Below are 21,980 nucleotides of genomic sequence, written 5' to 3'. Positions count from 1 at the left end.
AGAACGAGACACTATGGACAATCAAGGGCGCCTCCTGGTTCGTCCGCAACACGTACATACACGAAAACCTTAAAATCAAAACACTAACACAATGCCTAACTGACATAGCTTAATCACTCAAAAACTCATTTAAAAACGCACAACACTACTGCAATCACTCTGGAATCACGGCGACAATCCACTCTTTACATACACCAGATCAAAAACCGCAATAACTCCACCAACATATATTAATCAATGAACACAGCCACGTAGAAAAATAACGCCACACAGAAATTACAAGCCACACTTCGAATACCAGCAAGGGCTGAACATCGCGGCTGTAGCCGCAAAGGTTACCGTACTCAGCATAGCGCAGGCCTTTTTGTGGATATAACTGTTGAATATTTTGTTGTCTAAAAGTATGTTTATGCCAAGGAAGGTGAGTGAGGAGGCTGATATGAAAGATGTAAAGGAGGCTGAGAAAGAAGAGTGAATGGCGGCGAATGAAGGAATTAAGAGTATCGTGCCCATGGCTCCAAAGTAGAAATATATAATCAATGAATTGCACCCAGAGAATGGATTTCAGTGATTAGGCATTAAGGAAAGTTGTTTCAAGGTAACCCATGAATAAATAGGCATATGGTGGGGCCATTTTTGTGCCCATCGGCATCCCTCTGCATTGCAAATAGGTACTGTTTTCGAACTGAAAGGCATTCTTGGTTAAGACGAGCTCGGTCAGTCGGGTTATGAAGCTGGTGGATGGGGAATGTGGCGTAGGTTTGCGCGAAAGGAAATTTTCAAGAGAGTCGTGGCCTTCTTCGTGGGGGATAGCCAGGCAGATAACGAGTGAATAACATGCTATCTTTTGTCGCCGTATTTGCGGTACCTATAGATAAATAGCAGATAAGACGGAGTTATCGAAATGGGCGGGAGATAAAGCTGTGCGTTCGTATCACATCAAAGCCGACTGTGTTCAGACGCTGTACGAAGATAACTTCTCAATAAGACTGCCCTTGAGTTTGTGAGGTCCACTTTATGTGTGAGTATATTTTCTAGGCCTAAATGTAAACGTAAGTGAACGTATTAATATGTTCATTTTCCCGCCTTTGAGTTACTTCCCATGTCTCTGATTAAGAGGCCAGAATAGTGATTTCACAATGTTTTAGAAAATCGGAAAAAGATGAATCTCCACTTTTCACAAAGGTGTTGGCATGGACATAGATTCCACGAGTTTTCCAGGGAGGAATTGGGCTCTATGGACACATGTCCTGGCTATTCTTTGACCACATGTCTTTCGCTTTATACATGCTGTTATCAATAAATCCCTCAAATATCGCATCTTGAATCTTTTCTTGTTCGATTGCATTGGCCTTCCTGGCAGAAAAAAATCTTGTCCTCGAATATAGTGTCTCTATTGCCCATTCCTAATTTCGATAGATTCACTTCGTGCTGAAAATTGATCTTTATCAAGATATATCTCCAATAATTTTGTTCCAAACCATCCTTTCTCACTCACAGCAGTTCATTTTTAGAGTTCCAACCGTAGGAAGTCTCATAGTCAGTGGGAACCCAGGACGGGCCCCGCATAGCATACGCTCTCCAAGGCCGGGAACCAAGTCCGAGACTTATCCGCCCAAGCCACCTCGAGAGGGGAAGAACATAGGAAGGATAAGGATGGGAGGCATCGCCGCGATGAGAGCCCGACGACACCTCCAGGGGAAGGAAGGGAAGGGACGAGGAATCCCGCACCGTCACAAAGGCGGGCGGACCCTACTTTAAGCGAAACCAAGCATAAGCAATTAATGTTCTAGCGTCCTTGGAGGATTATTCTACGAAGAAGAATAATCCAACGATCAAATCACTAGACAGTCTCAAAGACATCTCAAACTTGCATTTCATCAAATATATTTTCATAACTTCACTCATTATTTTTTGATTCTATAAAACCTCCCGAAAGGAGACGCCAATTATCTGTGTTTGCTGAGTCCACATCTCTTCCAAGAAGTCTTCCTTATATTCGGAAATCTTAGTCCCACCGCCACAAAAGACGCCAATAACGAATTTCTCGTTTGGTGCCACACTGATATTGTGTGAATGTCATGCCATCTATCTGCGATCGCCCTTACTCGCAGTACATATAGATGAATAGCAGATAATACGAAGTATCAGAAAAGAGTGTGATATAATCCTGCGCTTACTTTCAGGGCGCAGAAGACGCCGTTAAGACACTCCTTGAATAGACCAAACTGAAAGACAACTCCTGAATAAGCCTGCCTTTCCATTTGCGAGGTCCGATGTTACTGTGAGTATAATTCCGATACTAAGCGATTTTTTTGATATTTTAATGTTCCTGCATTTGAGTACATGTATGTGCCATTATTTAAGAGAATAGAAAAGTTCCCTCGGTAACATTGAAAGATGGACTCTGCGTTTTACAAAGTTGTTTGCATGGACGAAGACTGAACTATTTTACGAGGAGAAATCGGGCATTGGTAGAGATACGTGAAAAATCGCACTTTCATTTTTTTTTTATTGCACTTTCAATAACAGTTTATCGCATTTTATAGCGTCTATTTTTATTTTCATAAAGTGGTAGATGACGATTAAATTTTTTGAAACGGTTATATGACAAAAACACAGAATATTTTTAATAATTATGTTCTAGAACAATAATTAATTAAGGAATGAGACATATAGTGGCGGAGCTTGCCCGCGCCCAATTGTAGTTCGCGGCCACGTAGTCCCAGCCAACTACTAGCAGCTGGCCAGTCGCTCACATGCTTTAAGCGGTGAGTGTCGGTGGAGCATTTAAACTGCGCTCGGCACAAAATGTACGAATTTTGCCGTAAAAAAGCAAATTTGGGTAAAAATATCATAAAAGCCCAGTCATCCCATCTATGTCGCATTAATTTGCGCACATCGCATCTATATCGCAGTTGCGATATTCACGCATCTCTAGGCATTAGTAAATCATGATCTGTCGTGATCTGAGCGTAATATTATAGCTATATCGATTAAATAGGATATATAAATGAGGAAAAACGAGGAATATTCCCGCAAAGCAGTACGCATGAATTTCAACATGTTCGTGAAGTGTTCGCTAACCAGCGCTAGCTATACATTCAATCCATTCGCAGGTGTATAGTTTTCTTTTGGCGTTTATTTCTGTCGATATACATACCCCGAGCTCCGCTCCCAACCTGTTAGACGCAGACATACACCTGACTACATCTGCGTCAAGCAGCCAACTTTCTCTCCTCTATGAGCTGTGGCTTATTCCACGACTTTTCCCTCAACTTTCTCAGCAATGGCTGCAAGTGGACGTACTGTGCTTATATTATTAGTATTATTCAACCACCATAGCAATGTTTTCACGGTGCTAATAATCCGGGGCGCATCTAGGAATTCAGATGGGGGGTGGGGTTTAGGAGCAACTAAATACCGGGGTGTGTGTGGGGGTATAGTATACCCACCAGGATAAGCGGTATGTGCGAGATTAATAAATGCGGAATTTTAAGATGAATGGGTCAAAATGGTGATTTTTATGTATGAATTGGCTTTCTGGGGGATATTTTATTAATCCTTACACTGTTCTATAGGTAATATCAATCCAACTAAGTAAAAGGGACTTAACTTAAAAAGTTCTCTGAGCTCTGGGGGGGTTTTATCCCCCCCTCGCTGCGCCACTGCTACTAATTATACCCTTCCTTGTATACTTATTCCTCAACTTTCAGGGGAATGATATACTTTGTTTCGTTGTGAAATATACATGGAGATTCTCTATTGATACTGCCCAAGATTTAGTTAATCAACCGTATCAAAATTATTGACTTGTTCCACCATTATGGTAAACATTTGGCTACTTATTCCACAAGATAATTGCGTGTTCTGATTCCCTTATCATTGGTCACGAGACAATCATGTGGTACACAAGTCACGCAGCGTAGCCAATAGAAATACTGTTCGTGGGATAGGTGTGGCCGAAGCTAATAGGGTACATTGTAGATGCTTATCTCGAGTAGGAATCCGATATAAGCTGCGAAAGATCCACAATGGAAAAAATCATTCGCCTTGACCGGGATTCGAACCCGTATCCCCCGATTTCCGGTCGAGTGCTTCAGCCAGTTAAGCTACCGAGGCGTCAATGTCCCCAGCGGATACACCCGACAAGGTGTTGCTGGACTGCAGAGCATATGATGCCACAAACAGTCCAAATCGTGCGCGCAGCCGGAGAGCAGGCCCGGGCATATTATTACATATTTTGACCAATAGCTACTTCTCAGCACGGTCCGAAAATTTTATTTCATTCTATATAATATTTCATACTTGGAGAATAACATTCTTACAAGCAGAGCTTTCAACTTTCATCAACCTTTGGTAAACTGATTAGTTTCTATCACACTTTTTAGTATAGGAAACTAGCCTCTCTCAGTTCATGAAAGAAGTGTAGTGGATTATTAAAGAAAAGAGCTTGAGATTTGTAAATATTATGTTGAAAGTTCCACTCATTTTTCGTTATTGCCACAGTGTGGTTATTTTATCTATTATTCATTTAGTTTTCGTTGGAGTTTGTCTCCACTTGAATTATCACCAAATATTGAACTAAAAGCCTTGGGCGTCAGTGATTCATATTATCTTATTTAGAAAATAAATGAATCTGAGACACTGATTGAATGGAACACTTTCTCCCACAGAGTAAATACGATCCCGAATAAGTAATTTTTCAAGTTGGCAACTTAAAAAATCAAGCAGGAATCATTTTCTGTGGATAATGATTTCATAGTTGAAGCGAACATCCTCTGCACACTCCGGAGGTAGTGGATGCAGCTGTAAATACACTGACAAGAGGACAGGGGGCACAGCCTGAACGCCAGGAAAGCGTTTACACTTCAGCAACCAATGGGTGAGTCTGGTTGTTTAAAATCCCGCTTTTATAAATAAAAATTGCCCCGGAATAATATTGAAGAATAAGTTTGTATTCTAAATTATAGTAAAAGACAGACTCTCATTCCGTTAAATATCTTTATTGGCACGGAGTCTTCCACGGCGATGCAATGGATAATTTTTTTCCGGGTTAAGGCCACTTGGTTCATTTTGTCCGCTAAAAGGAATCAACGCGGCCGTCACCTGTAAATTTATCCAACAATCTTTGTGATTATTATTTCTCAGTGTGCCATGTTTTCTCAGAATTTTTTTACATTTGACTTTGAAAACCTAGTATTTAGAAAAGTCTACATCTCAGTACAAAACCATGCCCATACTACTAATAATTAAATGTTCTATTTTCCACCGGATTACCGTCCTGATAAACTCTGTCCCGAATGATATTGATCCCATTATCTATCAATTATAAATTTTACTTGCCCGACATCCTCCCATTAAAAGAAAAACTACCAAATAAATTGCTAAATACTGAGGTTGAGGCCAGTGGCGCAGCGAGGGGGGGTTTTGGGGGATAAACCCCCCCCCCCCCCCCAGTGCTCAGAGAAATTTTTAAGTTTAATCCATTTTACTTACTTGGATTGATATTACTAATAGAATAGTGTAAGGCTTAGTAAAATATCCCCCACAAAGCCGTAAAACTCACCATTTTGAACCGTTTATCTTAAAATTCCGCTAGTCACACTGGACGGCAAAAAAATTATTTTTATCTGGAGCACTGACACCATTCCTGCTGATTCATATGTAAAATGACCTCCTGAATCCAAATATGACATCTTTTCCCTCCATCACCCACCATTTTTGGGGGGAAGCCCCCCGCTAATTTTCATCACTTTTGCAATATTTTGGAGGAAAAGGATTTTATTAGCATTTATACTTCATATTTGGCTTTTGAGAGGTGAAAAGTTATAAGAAATAATAATTAGTGGTAAGGATGTAGATTTGGGGAGATTAGTTTCCGTTAATGATTAAAAAAAACAATAAAAATTAACAACCTTTCCCTTTTTTCGCTATTTCATCACATATTTTCTTCATATTTCAGCTCCCATTTCATCTTCCCCTATCCAAAATATCCCAAAATGATGAAAAATATATCAACAGCTTATATCAGCAATAGTAAAAATACTTAATAAAAAGTCATGGAAAAAATAATGGAAATGTGTGCCAACAGTTCAGAAGGTATGCGTCTACGCTGGTTCTCTTAATACCACACACGCATCCACAAAGAGAAAAATAAAATTTCCGTAAGATATAATGTTTTCTCGGGCGCGGCTGTTGTATTCACAAAGGAAGCAGCAGTATTTTGTTTATCTTGAATGCCGTCCCTTGGGTAGAGCGAAAACGTTCAGATCAGCGCAAACTTACCAATTATAATCACGATAAATAGTATTTTCAGGGATTCAGCTGATATTTCCGCACGTATCCTTCATATCAGCAGAGTATGCAGGTTGGGCAGAAGATCGCTCATTCCCATTGACCAATAGGACCACTTTCAACCTTGTCCTTGACGAATTGATAAACAGTCTTCATTTTCTGGTCACATAGGATCATTTCTAACAACAATGCATTTAATTAAAGTAAACAACCAAGCCTTCATCTTGCGTAAAAAGTAATTTCAGCGTTGACTGTCTTGTCCCACGGGAAAAGATTTTTATGCCCTTTTCTAAGAGATTGGTCAAGTTACCGTAACAAGTGGTGCAACAAATACTTGGAGCTTAATCCTAGCCCCGACCGCCAATTTTGCAGCCAGAGTAAAATTTATAAGCAGTTTTAAGAATTGAAGAAAGAGTTTAATGTGGGGATGTTTAAATCAATTCACCGCAAACTTAGTAAAAGCGATGGGGATGATTTTTACAAACGCGCAACATAATTACACATTAAATCACGGTAATGATCACAACTCAAGCCCACATACTGACATTCACTTGAAAAGGCCGGAGTAAAACAACTATTACCGTTTTGTACAATTTAAACTACTTCGTAATAAGGATCCATGTCCAGAACACCGAAATAGTTGACTCTGCGATCGCTAGAGGTATACCGAAGATTACGACAACTTCAATATGCATAGTTGATTTGAGACGCTGATTCTTAGTGGAATTCCATGATTGAGGAGAAACAATACGTTTTAACTCGTTTGAGAAGATAAAATCTCAAATTTATATTTTTCGTGGAATTAGAAAATATTACTTTTCCATTTTCTTAGCTTCGAGAGCAAGAGAATTGCCGTCCAAGCCTGAGCGAGAGAGGTACTGCGAAGGCCAGCGTAGTGAAGTGAATCTTCCGAGCTATTGCTACATTTAATTTACTGTTGCAATGCTATGCGGCAAAATATTTTAATTGTTACTGCTGTCTCTTGTTGTTACATGTTTTTTATCATTCGGGGGGATGATGTGAAATGGAAGCTGGACATTAAAAAAAATGCGAATTAAAGTAAAATTAAAAAAAACAACGTGAAAATTTGCGAAAAATGGCAATATTGATAATTTTTTAATGCGTTTTAACACAACTTTCGGATACTAATTCACCCCAAATCTACATATTTACCAAATATATTACTGTTTTATGATTTTTGACCCCTCAAAACCCCTGGAAAAATTTTAATGCGAAAATAATCCTTTATATTCCTCCAAATGACCGAAAAGAGGTAAAAATTGGAGGGGGGAGCTCCCCCGAAAATGGAGGGCGATGGAGAAAAACGGATTTCATATTCGGATTTAGGAGGCCATTTTAGCATGTTGAATCAGCAGGAATTGTGTCAGGGCCGATTTTCATGCCGTCCAGTGTTATTAATCTCGCACCTGCCGCTTATCCTAGTGGGTATTCCATACCCTCACACACCCCGGTATTAGTTGCACCTAAACCACCCCCCCAGCCTTAATTCCAAACTGCGCCCCTGAATGCCAACGCCGGGTTTCTCTCCACCCATCCATCCATACCCCTCCCTCAATGCGCAAATGACCTCAGCTGTCGGTCACCTCCTCCACTTACCATACTACCACCACTAATTTCAAAGACACCCCTCTTAACCTTGGGGCTGGACGCGTGAAACAAATGAGTTAACACCATGCAAGAGGCCGTGAATAATACGACACCAAGTAAGTTTAAGTGTTTGAATGCCGATACGAAATGGTACAATGGTATCTTCCGCAAAGATCCGAAGAGACAAAGAGACATGCAAGCTCAAGTGAAGCAAGAAATGCTGGTCCTATCTGTGAGAAAATTCTATAAATGTGCTATAATTATACAAAATCGAAAATGAGGCAAAGAAAACTATCAAGGAGACATTGCGAGAAAGATGTTCCGGACATGAATGACGATGTTATTTTCAGAAACTATACAGGCAATGAGGTCAAATCTTCGCTGCTATATTCCACACAGGCCCGGGTCCGAGAGATATTCGCACTTAAATATATCACGTGCCCTGAATTCTCTTGAGTCTTCGCCTGATCACAGACAGGGGCATGGCCGAGTGGTTTGGGGCGCTCCTTCTGCGACTTTTGCCTCGTGCGTTCCGTTCGTGCCGTACAAGTTCAGTTGTTGCCAATCTTTATTTTTATTATGTTAAGTATCACAATGGCAACCCATCCGTGTTAATTTTTTTTATTTTCACATTAGTTGATTGATCTGAAATGAAACTCCGAGTTGTGCCGTACAACCCAAAGTTTAGGGCGCATGTAAAGTCTCTTTCAAAAGTTTTACGACAAACTTTGTGACACCACTTCTGCTTCTCGAGGCAATTTAGTTTCCCTTACCACTTTGGTTGATAATGGCTTCGATCCACAATAACTTCATTTGCGCGTGAAGATTTGTGTATACAGAAGGAGAATTTAGTTGCAAATTTATCATTTTGTTTCGATTTATGTAGGATGTAATGATTATTTCGTGTGTCTTTACTGCGCACTTGCCCCAGTTATCAATGTTGGTTTGAACTTTACGACTTAATAACCCAATCATGGAAGAAGTTGAGGTGGCCTAGTGGAGCAAATGTGCAGGTAAATCGGTGGCCGTGTCAGTTAGAGGAGGATTTTATTTGTAATTTATTTTCAGATCATTACTTGCTTTGCTTTTTTTTAATGATTTCAAATGATTTTAAATTCTCTGCAACAGCTTTATATAATATTTTGACGGTAATGAATCGCTTAGAATTCAGAAAGAGGGCAAGGATCATTTTATCCTTATTTTAATTTATTTAAATAATATTTTTTAACTTTATTAGTTATAAATTGTTTTCCATTATTGTGGATTTTACAGATTTCTTGTAGTGAACACCATGTTGTTCAGCCGCCTCATGAATTAAGTAATGGAGTAATTTTAACACCGCAAACCTCAAGTTAAGAAAATGAGGGATATTCGGTGAAGGAGGACGTGACATTTTTCAGTTTACCACCCCCGAAATTTTTGGAACTAAAATTCCTCCGAAATCCTCCAAACATCTGCCGAACTTACGTGCAAAATTTTTTTTCGAACGGTTTTCGCCCAATGGGTTTACAATGGGTTTTCGCACAAAGACCTTCGACTCAAAGACTCGGAGGCTCTCAGTCTTTGAACTCTGTTTGCGAACTCCGCTCTCCGAACCTGCAATCCGAACTAGCCATACCAGGAGATCAAGACTTATTTAGTAACTATGGCAGATGAATACCTGCTATCTACCTCTGGATATCCAGGGGAAGTTGGAGCTGAGGCATAAATTGCAGCCTGGAGTGAGAAGTCCTCCACTTTTCACCTATCAAAACTCTCTCTTCCTCCAATACCTCATCCTACCATGTCTTTCCACTCCTTGACTACATTGGCTGGCCTGACCTGTTGATCACACCACTTGGCTTTGTCTCCATCCAGAAGATAGAGGAGAGGAAACCCGGCGCTACGCTCTGCTTGGACGACGAGAACTGTTCCAGAGTTTTCCTGTCAACACGGGCGCTTCCAGGGAAAATTGGACTGCCAGGGCCGACCGGGATTTATGGGGGTTTCCTTCAGCCTCGAAAAAGTCTCCCTCCTTCGGTCTACTTTCCCATCTACTCTCGCATTGTGTCTCGTTCCAAACTCACTCTCGCATATCGGGAGTTACGATAATCTCGAACCTCTCGTGGGGAACACATGTAAGGAATATTTTCGGAATACCCCTGAAGAAGTTAGGATTTGTCAAGCGCATTGTGGGAATATTTTCGGATGTGAAAGTAAAAGAAAGGTCTATCTCGCACTCGTCCGACCGCACCTTCAATATGTAACGAGCGTATGGGATAATGTGCAGAAAGACTTAATACCAGAACTGAATAAAATACAAAGGAAGGCTGCGCAAATTGTCAAAAACCGTTACGGGCGTACGGACAGCGTTACTCTGATGCTGAGTGAATTAGGCTGGGAGCCGCTTGAGACTCGGAGGCTGCGCGTTAGGCTTAGAGCTTAGATTGCTTGAACAATTGAGAATGAATATCTTTAAGAGCGACACAGGGAACATAATATAAGAGCCACTCTATATTTCCAAATCCTATAGAAGCGATAAATTAATAGAGATATTTTGCCGAACGGATAGATATGGGAATTCGTTTTTTCCCCAAACCACACAGGACTTTAATAAACGCTAGTCCCAACATAGTTAGAGCACTTCATTTTTTAGGTATATACAGCTGGTGTCCTAACATCCCCTGCCACACGCCTTTTAGGTGGCTTTCGGGGCATTATGTAGATATAGATATCGGCCTTAGACGCAGAAACATCGCTCGACCTCTAACGGCGATTCTCAACTTACTCTTGGTGCAGACAGACACGCCTTTCGTACTTAGTTTTTGTGTTGATTGAAGTTCGCTTTTGAGATTATTAGCTGTTGATGGTTACATTCGAAATACTTGTTACGTTAAATATTTTTACTTTCATAGAATAGTTGATAATTAACATAAGATGTAATTTTTTTGATACAATTGTTTCTCGTGGTGGTATTTATTCTAATTTTGTATTTTTTTCCCTCATCTAGTCGGGAAAGACGGAAGGAGTTCCATGTGTCAGGGCTCACGTTGTGAATTGCCAATATTTGACAACGCAACGCCATATTACTGCGTACCAGTCATCCTGGCTGTTTGCCTCTGAGGCATCAGCACTTGAGGGGGTGCATCAGTCTTGGCTCTGCGGCTCCTGCTCTTCTGGATTAGGGCCTGGAAGCATTGGAACCACTTCTTCCAGGTCTTCGAGCTCACGACTACATACTGCTGAACGAGAGAATTCCTACAACTTCTTTAATATTATTTCGGGGTTATTTTTATTTACAAAAGCGGGATTTTAAATAACCAGACTCACCCATTGGTTGATGAAGGGTTAACGCTTTCCTGGCGTTCAGGCTGTGCCCCCTGGCCTCTTGTCCGAGTATTTACAGCTCCATCCACTACCTCCAGAGTGTGCAGAGGATGATCGCTTCAAGTATGAAATCATTATCCACAGAAGATGGTTCCTCCTTGATTTTTGAAGTTGCCAACTTGAAAAATGACTTATTCGGGATTGTATTTACCCTGTAGGAGAAAGTTTTCCATTCAATCAGTGTCTCAGATTCATTTCTTTTCTAAGTAAGATAATATAAACCACTGACACCCAAGGCTTTTATTTAAATATTTTATGATAATTCAAGTGGAGACAAACTCAAATGAACACTAAATAAATAATAGAGCAAATGATACCACTGGGGCAATCAGTGGCGCAGCGAGGGGGTTTTTTGGGAGATAAAAACTCAGCAGCTCAGAGAAATTTTTAAGTTTAATCCACTTACCTTTTTTGAATCAGTATTACCTATTGAATAGTGTTAGGATTAATCAAATATCCCTCAGGAAGCCGTAAAACTCGCCATAATTCTTCAAAGTTCTTTCCGTTTATATTTCGTCGCTTCATTGCCCTTTTCCTTCTTTGTGTTATGTGTGATTGCAAGCGTGTGTAAGATTTTTCTTGGTATTTTAAGAAAAGGGAGAATACTTTTTTGTAATTCATTTAATATTCCTACCGTCAACGTCATGCAATGTTTAATAAATAAGTACTTATTCAATGGAGATTTACGAGAGTATGGAAAGCTTGTATGAAGTTCAATTACGAACTTATAGGAAAGAAAATATTTCAATTTTTTTTCGTTTGTACCCTATTATTCACATTATTCTGATAAGTTTCGTTAATTCATTTACGCTGACATTAGAAGTGTGAATCCTATGTGTTTCTGTGTATATCAAGAATTTTGGGATCAAATTAAGCCTGTGTCAAACAAAAATCTCATGTCGAAAGTTCTCTTTCTTTCAAACGCTCCAGTCATGGAAAGGTCTCGAAATTCCTTGACCCATTTTCCCACTGCTTCCCCTCCCTACATCCCATCCAGGTACTGCAGCATCATCCGTCCACCCACACGCCTTCTCTGCACTGCCCACGCACCTCATACATCACCACCTAATATTTTTCCTTTTATGAAGGAGAGTGATTTTGTTCTCATATTTAGGGGGGTTCCCGACCCCCGACCTCCCCATCGCTTGACCACTGCCTTGAAGTGGTGGAGGCCCCCTTTCACAAAACTCAATTTTCAAGAATGCGCCGTCGCTCTGCTTATCTCCATCGTGTTTATCTCTTATCTTATTTGTATTCTCGTACTGTCCACCTCTTATATCCCCCTCTAACCACTTTTGATCATTCTCGAAAAATCGCGAATGTCTTCTCTTGATGGAATTCTGGGTACGTGACAACTTACCTCTGTGCCCCTACAAACGTGTAAAGAAATTGAAATGGATGACAGAGATAACATTGATGGCAAATTGAGCCAACTGGTGATAACGGGAAAAAACTATATTTAATTTCTTTACGATCGTATCTTCAGTCACGTGCACATTCATGAAATATTTAGTTTTGAATCACTTAGAAAAAGTAGTTTTAATAAGTACAAGAGAAAACATTCCTTTTTTATCAATTTCAGCTAACAGAGATTGCATGGCAAAGCTATTTGATACACTATTACTTATTTCTCTTACGTATATCTCATTACACAGTTACAATTTGATGCCTTACTATAAATGACGAGTCCAGCCACAGCCGAAGCATGACGTCATTTCCAACTTTAGTTATCTGGTAATAACGGCTTAAACCGTGGTTTAATGTCCTCATATCCGTGGACTAAATCACGTGCCCATCCATAAAAGATCCCCTTTTATGAAATGTGTAGTATGCAGATACGTGTGTGTTACGTTTTATTAAAGCCAACACTAATGATGCTATTTTTTCAGATACAGATTCTTCTGTGACAACGCAGCGAGCTGGCAATATGGCGTCATCAATTTTCAAAGACGGATTCTGATTGGATCGCGAGCCGTGGCGTCGACGTAACGCCGAACTGAGGAGCCCCCCTTGATCCTATTCCCGTTTCACTACTTTTTATCGTCATCTACCTCATTATGAAAATAAAAAATAGACACTACAAAATTTGATAAAATGTTACTGAAAGTGCGATTTTCACGTATCTCTATATATATCCCTTAAAAAGAAATTTACAGAGAATTTTCTTTGTAACGAGAAGCGGATTTATCTGGCATAGTTACGAGCCATGCGTTTTGGCGTCATAATTTAGTTAAAAAGAAGTATTTCTAGTCCATAGATATCGACAGAAAACTAACTGGGTGTAGTCAGACAGGAATATAGCTTCATACAAATTTAAACGCATATAAATACGAGGTAGACTCTTCGGTGATAAAATTTGTCGTTAAAATTAGCTCTTGAAAGCAATGCCCTCAATGTCCAATTTAAGAATGCGAAAATCCAAACACATTGACGGAGAGATGATGGTCGAATATACAATAAAAATTTAAGTATAAGGTCACCTCTACTCGCCCCTGACACCTAATTTAGCGCTGCCACCTGGATTCCCTTCCAAATTCCAATAAGATCAGCCTCTTTTTAAATGCACGTTAATCAACTATTTATTGGAATTAAGGAAATAAAACTTTGTAAGGTTCACTGATTGTTTAATTAAGGGCACGACCCGGGTTTCGTAACTTAGTTACATCTTCAGGTGACTAAACCTGCATGCATCATACATTTATACACAAAGTACACAAGTGACTGTGAGGGCATCTGTCGGAAAGGAAAAGGACTAGTTGGGAGGTGGGGATGAGGGTTATGCCTTGTTTCCACTACGCCCTTCTAACGCGGGTTAGCGCTGACCCGGGTTACATATCGTTGTGGAAACGGCAGTTAGCGCCAACCCCGGTCAGAATTGTAACCCGGGTTGGCTGACGCGGGTTAGCAGGTAACGCGGGTTAGAAATCGTAGTGGGAACGCTAGTTTCCTGATCTAGTGAGCAATTGACGAACGTATTTCGTCTAACAACCACGAGATCAGGCAATTATTGAAGGCAGGAAAAACGTTGCGAGTAGTTATTTTTTAAAATAAGAGCGGGGATGGCCAATCCTGAGAGAAAGAATTTTTTAGACGACGAGACGGAGATCTTGCTCTCGATTTATGAAGAGGAAAATATCCAACGGGCGTTTCGGGGTACATTTAAAGGCCACAAACAGGTGTGGGCAAACTTAGCTGCTCGGGTATAAAAGCGGCCTATGTTGACATATTTTATGTATCTGCTATGCTCGTGAAATAAACAATTTTTGAACTTGAACATCGCAGAATACCTCCACCACTGCAAGATCTTACCCAAACTTGAGGTAGTACAGTGCAATCGCTATCCTTTAGGGACGAGAATAGCTTCTCGAGTGCGCGTACTTATTTTAACGATGCTAGTCCCTATTCCATCGCCGCGTTTGAAATGTATCCCGCTGGATACGATATGTTTTTTGAAAAGCATCGGGTCATTTGGGAACATCTCTATCCCAAATCCCCTGACTGCTAACAAACCGTCAACTTCTTCTTATGTCATGCCGGGGTTTTCTTCGTAACCTATTTATAATATAGGCCCTCAGGTTCCTCCTCCGTCGCATTTCTTCTTCCATTTGTTCCGGAGGCGAATCCAATTTCGCCAGAGCATTAAATAAATATTGATCAAAGGCAACAATCTATAGCTACTTGAACCTCCGTTTTCATCAAAGCTTTTTCGTAACTCAACTATTTACCTCCCCCAAACTTCTGTTCCCGGCAGGTATTCGGACAAACTTCCCGTTGGAACGCTGGTCAGGTTACCCATCATCCCCTAACCGCTGTAGACCCTTCGTAGTGGAAACAAGGCATTAAACTAGTAACCTCCCAACTAGTCCTTTTCCTTTCCGACAGATGCCCTCACAGTCACTTGTGTACCTTGTGTATAAATGTATGACGATGTAACTAAGTTACGAAACCCGGGTCGTGCCCTTAATTAAACAATCAGTGAACCTTACAAAGTTTTATTTCCTTAATTCCAATATGGAGAAGTTTCTCAAAGTAAAGCCTGAAGTTATTAGAACTATTTATTGAATTATTTGCCATTGATTCACAGTTACATTTAAAAAACTCCACGTATAAACATTGCATGGAATAAATTATTGCAACTCAGCGTGATCGTAAATTTTAGCGGTAATTCAGAAGCGACCAAACCATATGTTAGATAAAATCAGTGGTTTTGTGATAAAGTTTACTAAATCTGAAATGTACCGGGACTAGCCGCGAAGAAAGCTTCACAGAGTTAACCACAATGCGCAAATTGTGCGCGTATTTAACAGAGAAAGAAACCATTCGCCGTGGCCGGGAGTTGAACCCAGATTTCCCGAATTACGGTCGAGTACTACCGAATTGTCTCCACCTATCATAGAAATTCGTGGACTATACCGTAGAAAATGGTCTGGAGAATTGAGCTTAAAATGCGACTAGCAATCCAATCCAGGGTGGTTTCCTATTATTTTTTTGTTGCCTCAATCGAATGATTATTACTCCTGGAGTAAGTTTTTCACGCTTTTAGATTTTTAAATGACGATATCTTTTTTTCGCGATTAAATGGAAAGGGAAAATTTTCAATCTCGCAAAAACGCGACGGCTAAGTATGAATGCTGGGAAAACTCCGTGTGACGTCGTTCTGGCTCCCGCTGCCGCTAGTGATGTGACTTTGGGGCGAGGCACTGAGTGCTGATACGACGCTGGATGCTAGCAGGTAGCGGAGAACTATGTTAGCTGTTAGCGCTTGGCTTAAATAAGGATTTTTAATACCTTATCAAACGAGGAAAACTTTCCGACCTTAGCCATTTTTAATAGGTGATTATTAGGACATTTTTCCCTGAGCTCTGTGCCTCATGCAGGCATCGGTAACCTCAGACGATGAAAAACTCCTATCTACTGGTATAGAAACTAGGTCCCTGTGACGTCACTTGGAGTGGCATCGCATGGGCGCCAATCTGGCCTTTTTCAAATGAGGATAAAATCGATCAATGCCATTTGTCTAAACAAGTATTCCTAAAACCAAATAATTTGTACATTATGAATATACTAATGGTGGGTAACGAGTCGCAATCAATGCCTTTCGTTTCCTTTGTTGAAGAAAACTACCCTATCCTTGTAACTGTGCCACAGCCGGAGGGCAAAGCCCGAACTAAGAAGACTAAGAGGTTATAGCTCTTGACTAATTTAAGTAGACCGGTACTAGCCATGGAGAAATTTTGAAAGTCACCCGCAGTGTAAAAATTACGCGGGAATTACGCAGAGAAAAAAATCGATGATTTATTTCTCTGCTGGTGAAACTGGCTCAAGCGGGAGACTTGGGTTCTAACACCGTTCTTGACGAAAGGTTTTTCTCTGTGGAATTTTCTTACTAATAAACAACAGTTAAACATCTTTGTGTTGGTATTCTATTTTAACGTATCGTATTTATTGTTATTTTATATTAACTGTGAGAACTATGTAGTCAAGGAGATGTGAGTTTTACTTGAGCAAATGTTAAGACATTCAAATTTAAGATGAAGTCTTGGGCAATATAATTTGTCATTAAAAGTGTTTTTTGAAACCAATGTCCACAATGTTTGCCTTAGCAACGCCTAATTTCAAACAGGGTCGCCCTTGTGAACAGATGAAGCTGAAAAACTGAACTTTTAAATGCGAATCGGATAGTTAAAATATTGTGTGATCGATTTAAGAGTTTTTCTGACGCAAATAAAATATAAAACTCATTCGAAGTTGGAACTTTGAAAAAATAATTATTTTGTTCCACGTTAACCCAACATGTGCACCATCTGGCTTGGAAGTATATAGGTGCCTAAGTTCTAAGAACACGTACCTAAAAAATAGCAACTTTTCAGGGGAGCAAAAATACGATTTCTTTTTTAACTTGAACAATGAAATTAAAAACCAAAAGGTCATAAAACTGAAGAGGGAGCAATTACTTGCTAGCAAAAAATTGTTTTTTGCTTGTATTTTATTTTTTTAAATGTTATTACACTTTTTTTAAGATACCAGTATCAAATTGGCCGAATTTGAGATACGTGTTGTTAGAACTTAGCCATCGACACATAACTTTTGACGAAAATGCATAAATATTCGCACCGCTGGAGTTATCTCCTACCAAACATGTATTGCTTTATGAATCCAAAGATAAAAGGACAAATAATTTCCTAACGCTCCACTTATATGCGAAGTTTATACCTGTTAACTTCTTCGTTTGATCCTCTTCTCGTCTTTCTTGGAAATTCTCTGTCGCCTCCTCCATATTGAGTCTTGTGTACGTGACCACCTAGGACTGTGTCCAACCTCACTTGTAATGATGCCGAAATGGATCCAACGCATTATATCATTGGCAATTTGAGTTATCTGGTCAAAACGGCTTAAATTTTAGTTTTCTTACCTAAAATCCGTGGCAGGAATGACACACTTATCCTCGAAAGATCCTCTTTCTGACTTAAAAAGGTAGATTTAACAGATGTGAGAGCGGTTTTTTTTTCATTTATTACAACTTATGCAGAAAATTCTAATTTATTATCTTTCAGACAGGACCTTGTGTGAACTAAAAAACATTTCAGATGCACATCAGCTACCTTTCCATTCCTAGGCATCGACTTTCGGCGCCAACGAAGTCTACAGTTTCACTAAAATACCCTGATATCATGATGGGATCAGTAACAGGAAGCTTGCTAGGATCAGCCTAGAAATAACCATATTCCTTCATCTTTACGCAATCTATCGCTTTCAATGAAGGAGAAATAGATCAAATAATAGCCCTGCAGTCACAATTAACTCCGATACGTCTTCACTTCAATAAATGAATCATAACCACGCCGTCATGCAACCTCTACCATGCCCGTGCCTCTTCGTACTGAATAATGACGTCACTTTTCTACCAGTCAATCATCGGGCGTTTTAGATTCTCCATTGTATTCGAAAATTCTCGTCAACTTTAATGAATCAAATATCGCAAACCACGTCCCCAAATAAGAAAAAACTTTCACCCTGGTATGCAAACATTTTTTTTATAACTTTGGAGCTCTTGATTATATCTGAAGTATGTGCAAGTTCCTGTTTCTCATTGATTTGGGATATTTTTCTCATGAAAATGAAGTTAGCTTCATTTCGGAATGTAGCCCTTTTTAATCCCAAAAAAAAAACGAAAAATTAAATATGCTTTCTCACTGAATAATGTGATTAAACTTCTCTCAGGATTCCCATTAAGTTAAATTCTCTATTTTGGCGAACATTACCCACTCCACCTTCAACATGGTCCAGTTTTCATGCTTTCCTTCCTGTTAATTAATAATGGGCCAAAATGAAAGCTTGTATTTGCGCACAAGTCAACTTCCGCAATAAAGTTTTCCAAGAACGTTGTCATGGGCTCCTGGCTACTGGACTTAATATTTCGCATGCTTCTGTCTCTTTCATCGTCCGCAAATTAAATTTAAAGACACTTACTGTAACTATATATGTAATTTATCACCAAGTGAAGTTTATATAACTGATATCCTCAATTTCTCTCAAGGGAACACAATAGTGTAACCAAGGACACCCCTGTAAAGTTGACGATGGTCAACTATAAATAAGGAGTCAAAATATTAAAGCACGATTATGCATGATCAATTGCACTGCTATCAAGCTGAATATTATGAACGCTTACTTCTTCAATGTGAATAATAAAAAAATATGCGAACTTTCCACTTCCAAATATGTTTTTCAAGCCACCGTTACACTCATAGTGGCGTCGACTCCGTGGGACTTAATAGGGGCCCATGCACCCTCTAAAATTCGTTATGGTGTGAGGAAAAAATGTGTCACGCCTTTCGATTTTCCCCGTCATATCCATATATCGAGATTCGAGTTATCAGGGTTCTAATGTTGATCATATGACTCTTCTGAAATGTTTAAAAAACTTAAAACTCACTACTCATAAAATTTCCCGGGGCAAGTTCCCCGGTTTTGGCCCCCCCAATATTTTTTGTAAGTTGACATCCCTGGTTACACTATAGGGACACTATATCGCAATAAAATATGTTTATTGATAAAAAAGGCAAATATTCCATCAGCGGATGTGAGCTATCACCTAGCAAGTATCGCTCCATTCATTGAATGATTTAAAGACAAATACGCCCACAGTGAAAATTAAAATTTACCATCAGTTGGTAAGCCTATCCACGCCATCTTCGCGAAACGTACCGAGCATATAAGGAGCGAAACGAATCGTAAACAAGCTCCAGGAACCAGATCCTCCCTTGAAGAACCCTTCCTTACTCCGTCCTGACACGTAAATGAAGCGAGAGTATGCGTTAGTCTCTTTTTCCTCTCCCTCCGTTCTGCTCCTGCTCTTCATTGTATTTTAATACAGATATTATAATCATTCAAATTTTGAAAATTCGGCCAAAAAGTTAGACAATTTTCCTGGTATGAACTCATTGGAAAGGTACTCAACTTTGAAGCTTCCAAGCTATTTCGATCAAGATGTCATGGCTGCCTCCCGATAACTGATACCATTTTGTCAGCACTAACCAATCTTCATTTCCTATTCATTTTCTTATGCCGTTAAATCAATAAGACAAAGTCATCATAACCATCCTTGTAAAATTAGAATCAGAACTTCTCTTAAGATATTACGGAAATTAATTTTATTTGTGGTGAAATTATTTTCAAACATTCCTATGTATTCGATGTAGTCATTTAGAAAATCAATTTAAGTATTTAGCTTTCATTGTAAATGAGAGCTCATCTTCCCCGTGACTTGTCCTCGTTTAAGACACTTATATTACGAGGGGAATATTAAAATTACACCCTCCAAATCGTTGTGTTTCTTCCTGACATTTTTGCCTGTGCATATTACATGGTTAGAAGCCTTGATAATTCAGCTGTTTTTCTAACTAGTCGCCCATGCGCACCGACAACTTTCCGCATCCGCGAGACAAACTTTTGTACTACCTCCTCCAACCAGTTTCTCTTAGGTAGGCAAGAACCGCTTCTTGAACTTCGTCGTAGTTCGCGAATCGTTGGCGTTCTAACTTTCACTGAAAAATTTATTTTTCTTGCAGGAAGTAATTTCCATGTCGTTCATGTTTCGTTTTCATACGGTTTATTTTTTGCTTCCATGTTTCGCTTTCATTTCCGCCTCGTTACGACTCCAGTCTTACGCTTCCTTGTCTCAATTCACGTTTTTCTTTTGTTTCCTCTGACCCCTCTTTTACGCTCCGCTTGGTTTCCGTATCATCACCGTCCCGTCCGCACCGTTATCCGTTTTGTTTACGTTTCCATCTTCACCAGGGCAGACGAATATAAAACTCTTGGAGATGTGCATGAAAACCAATACTCAGACGCAATAATGTAGGCAATGTAATTACCAAAAAAAACTGAAGAATTACTTGGGTAAAAATAAATATCAAAAATAAGTAGTCTCATTGGATACTATATCAATACCAAATGCCGGCGATAGCGGAAGTTTATCGGGAAACTCCCGGTCTCCGCTTGGTTTCTTCCTAGGGAGAATTGAAGCACAACAATCCAGATGGAACTTCAAGACTTCGTATGAATGGAGCCATAGACTACGCCGGGTTTCCATCCACTCTCCCTTCTCTCCTTTTCTCTTAGGAATGCAAATTAACTGTACTCTCTTGGTCGACTTCTTCAAATGCCACAGAGTCAGACTTCCGACTCGAAAACTTTACCTCTGAATATGTTGACAATGGTGAAGATTCCCTTTTGAGAAGATTTTATCTTTCGTGGACGTGTCGCCATTCTACTTATCTCCGTATTGTATATCTGTTATCTCCTTCGCATTCTCTTCCTTCCCTTCTCCCAATCACCCCCTCATAATCTTTCCTGGAAATTTCTGTTGCCTCCGTACTCTGTTGCCGGATAGAATCTTGTGTATGTGACCGCCTACGCAGGGGTGCCGACTTATAAAAAATATTGGGGGGCCGCAACCGGGGACATTGCCTTAGGAACTTTTATGAGTGGTGAGTTTTAAGTTTTTATGCATTTTAGAGGATTCATATGATCAAAATTAGAACCATGATAACTCGAATCTCGATACATGGACATTGCGGGGAAAATCGACAAGCCTGTAACATTTTTTCCTCACACCCATAACGAACTTTAGAGGGGTCTCGGACCCCATTGGCCCAATGGAGACGGCGCCATAGTGTAACGATGGCCTGATAAACATATATTTGGAAGTGGACATTTTCCATTTTTGACATTAAAGAACTGAGCGCTCATAATCATCAGCTTGATAGCATTGCAATTGATTATGCAGAATCGTGCTTTAAAACTTTGACTTTTTTAGTAGTGAATTTGAAGTTTTTTAAGCAATTTAGAAGTCATATGATCAACATTAGAACCCTGATCACTCGAATCTCGATATCTGGACACCCCGGGGAAAATCGACAAGCCAATTTTTTCCTCGCATATGTAACGAATTTTTGGGGGGCTCGGGCCCCCTAATACACCATGGAGTCGGCGCCACTCCACCTACGACTGTGTCCAACTGAACATGCTATGATACCGAAATGGGTCAAACGCGTAAAATCTTTGGCAATTTGACTTATCAGGTTATCACTGCCCACACCGTGATTTTGTTTCCTTAAATCCGTCTTATGAATGGCACGCGCATCCACATAATGCCATGTTTCTTCCCTAAAAAGGTATACTTTACAGATATAGGAATGTATCTC

At 39.8% G+C, this 21,980-nt stretch overlaps 2 long non-coding RNA genes across 2 annotated transcripts; both read left to right on the top strand.

Moving 5' to 3' along the window:
- The first annotated feature begins 431 nt into the window (after positions 1-431).
- Positions 432-2,219, top strand: LOC124173223. The gene is made up of 2 exons (XR_006868459.1): positions 432-1,021; positions 2,187-2,219. It is a non-coding gene; the product is annotated as an uncharacterized LOC124173223 (long non-coding RNA).
- A 2,602-nt stretch (positions 2,220-4,821) lies between these two features.
- Positions 4,822-12,151, top strand: LOC124173224. The gene is made up of 2 exons (XR_006868460.1): positions 4,822-4,885; positions 10,895-12,151. It is a non-coding gene; the product is annotated as an uncharacterized LOC124173224 (long non-coding RNA).
- The last annotated feature ends 9,829 nt before the right edge of the window (positions 12,152-21,980 follow it).

This window comes from Ischnura elegans, assembly GCF_921293095.1.
Source record: "Ischnura elegans chromosome 13 unlocalized genomic scaffold, ioIscEleg1.1 SUPER_13_unloc_4, whole genome shotgun sequence".
Classification (NCBI taxonomy): Eukaryota; Metazoa; Arthropoda; class Insecta; order Odonata; family Coenagrionidae; genus Ischnura; species Ischnura elegans.
Note: the sequence above shows the minus strand (reverse complement) of the source record. Positions and strands in the feature narration are given on the sequence as shown.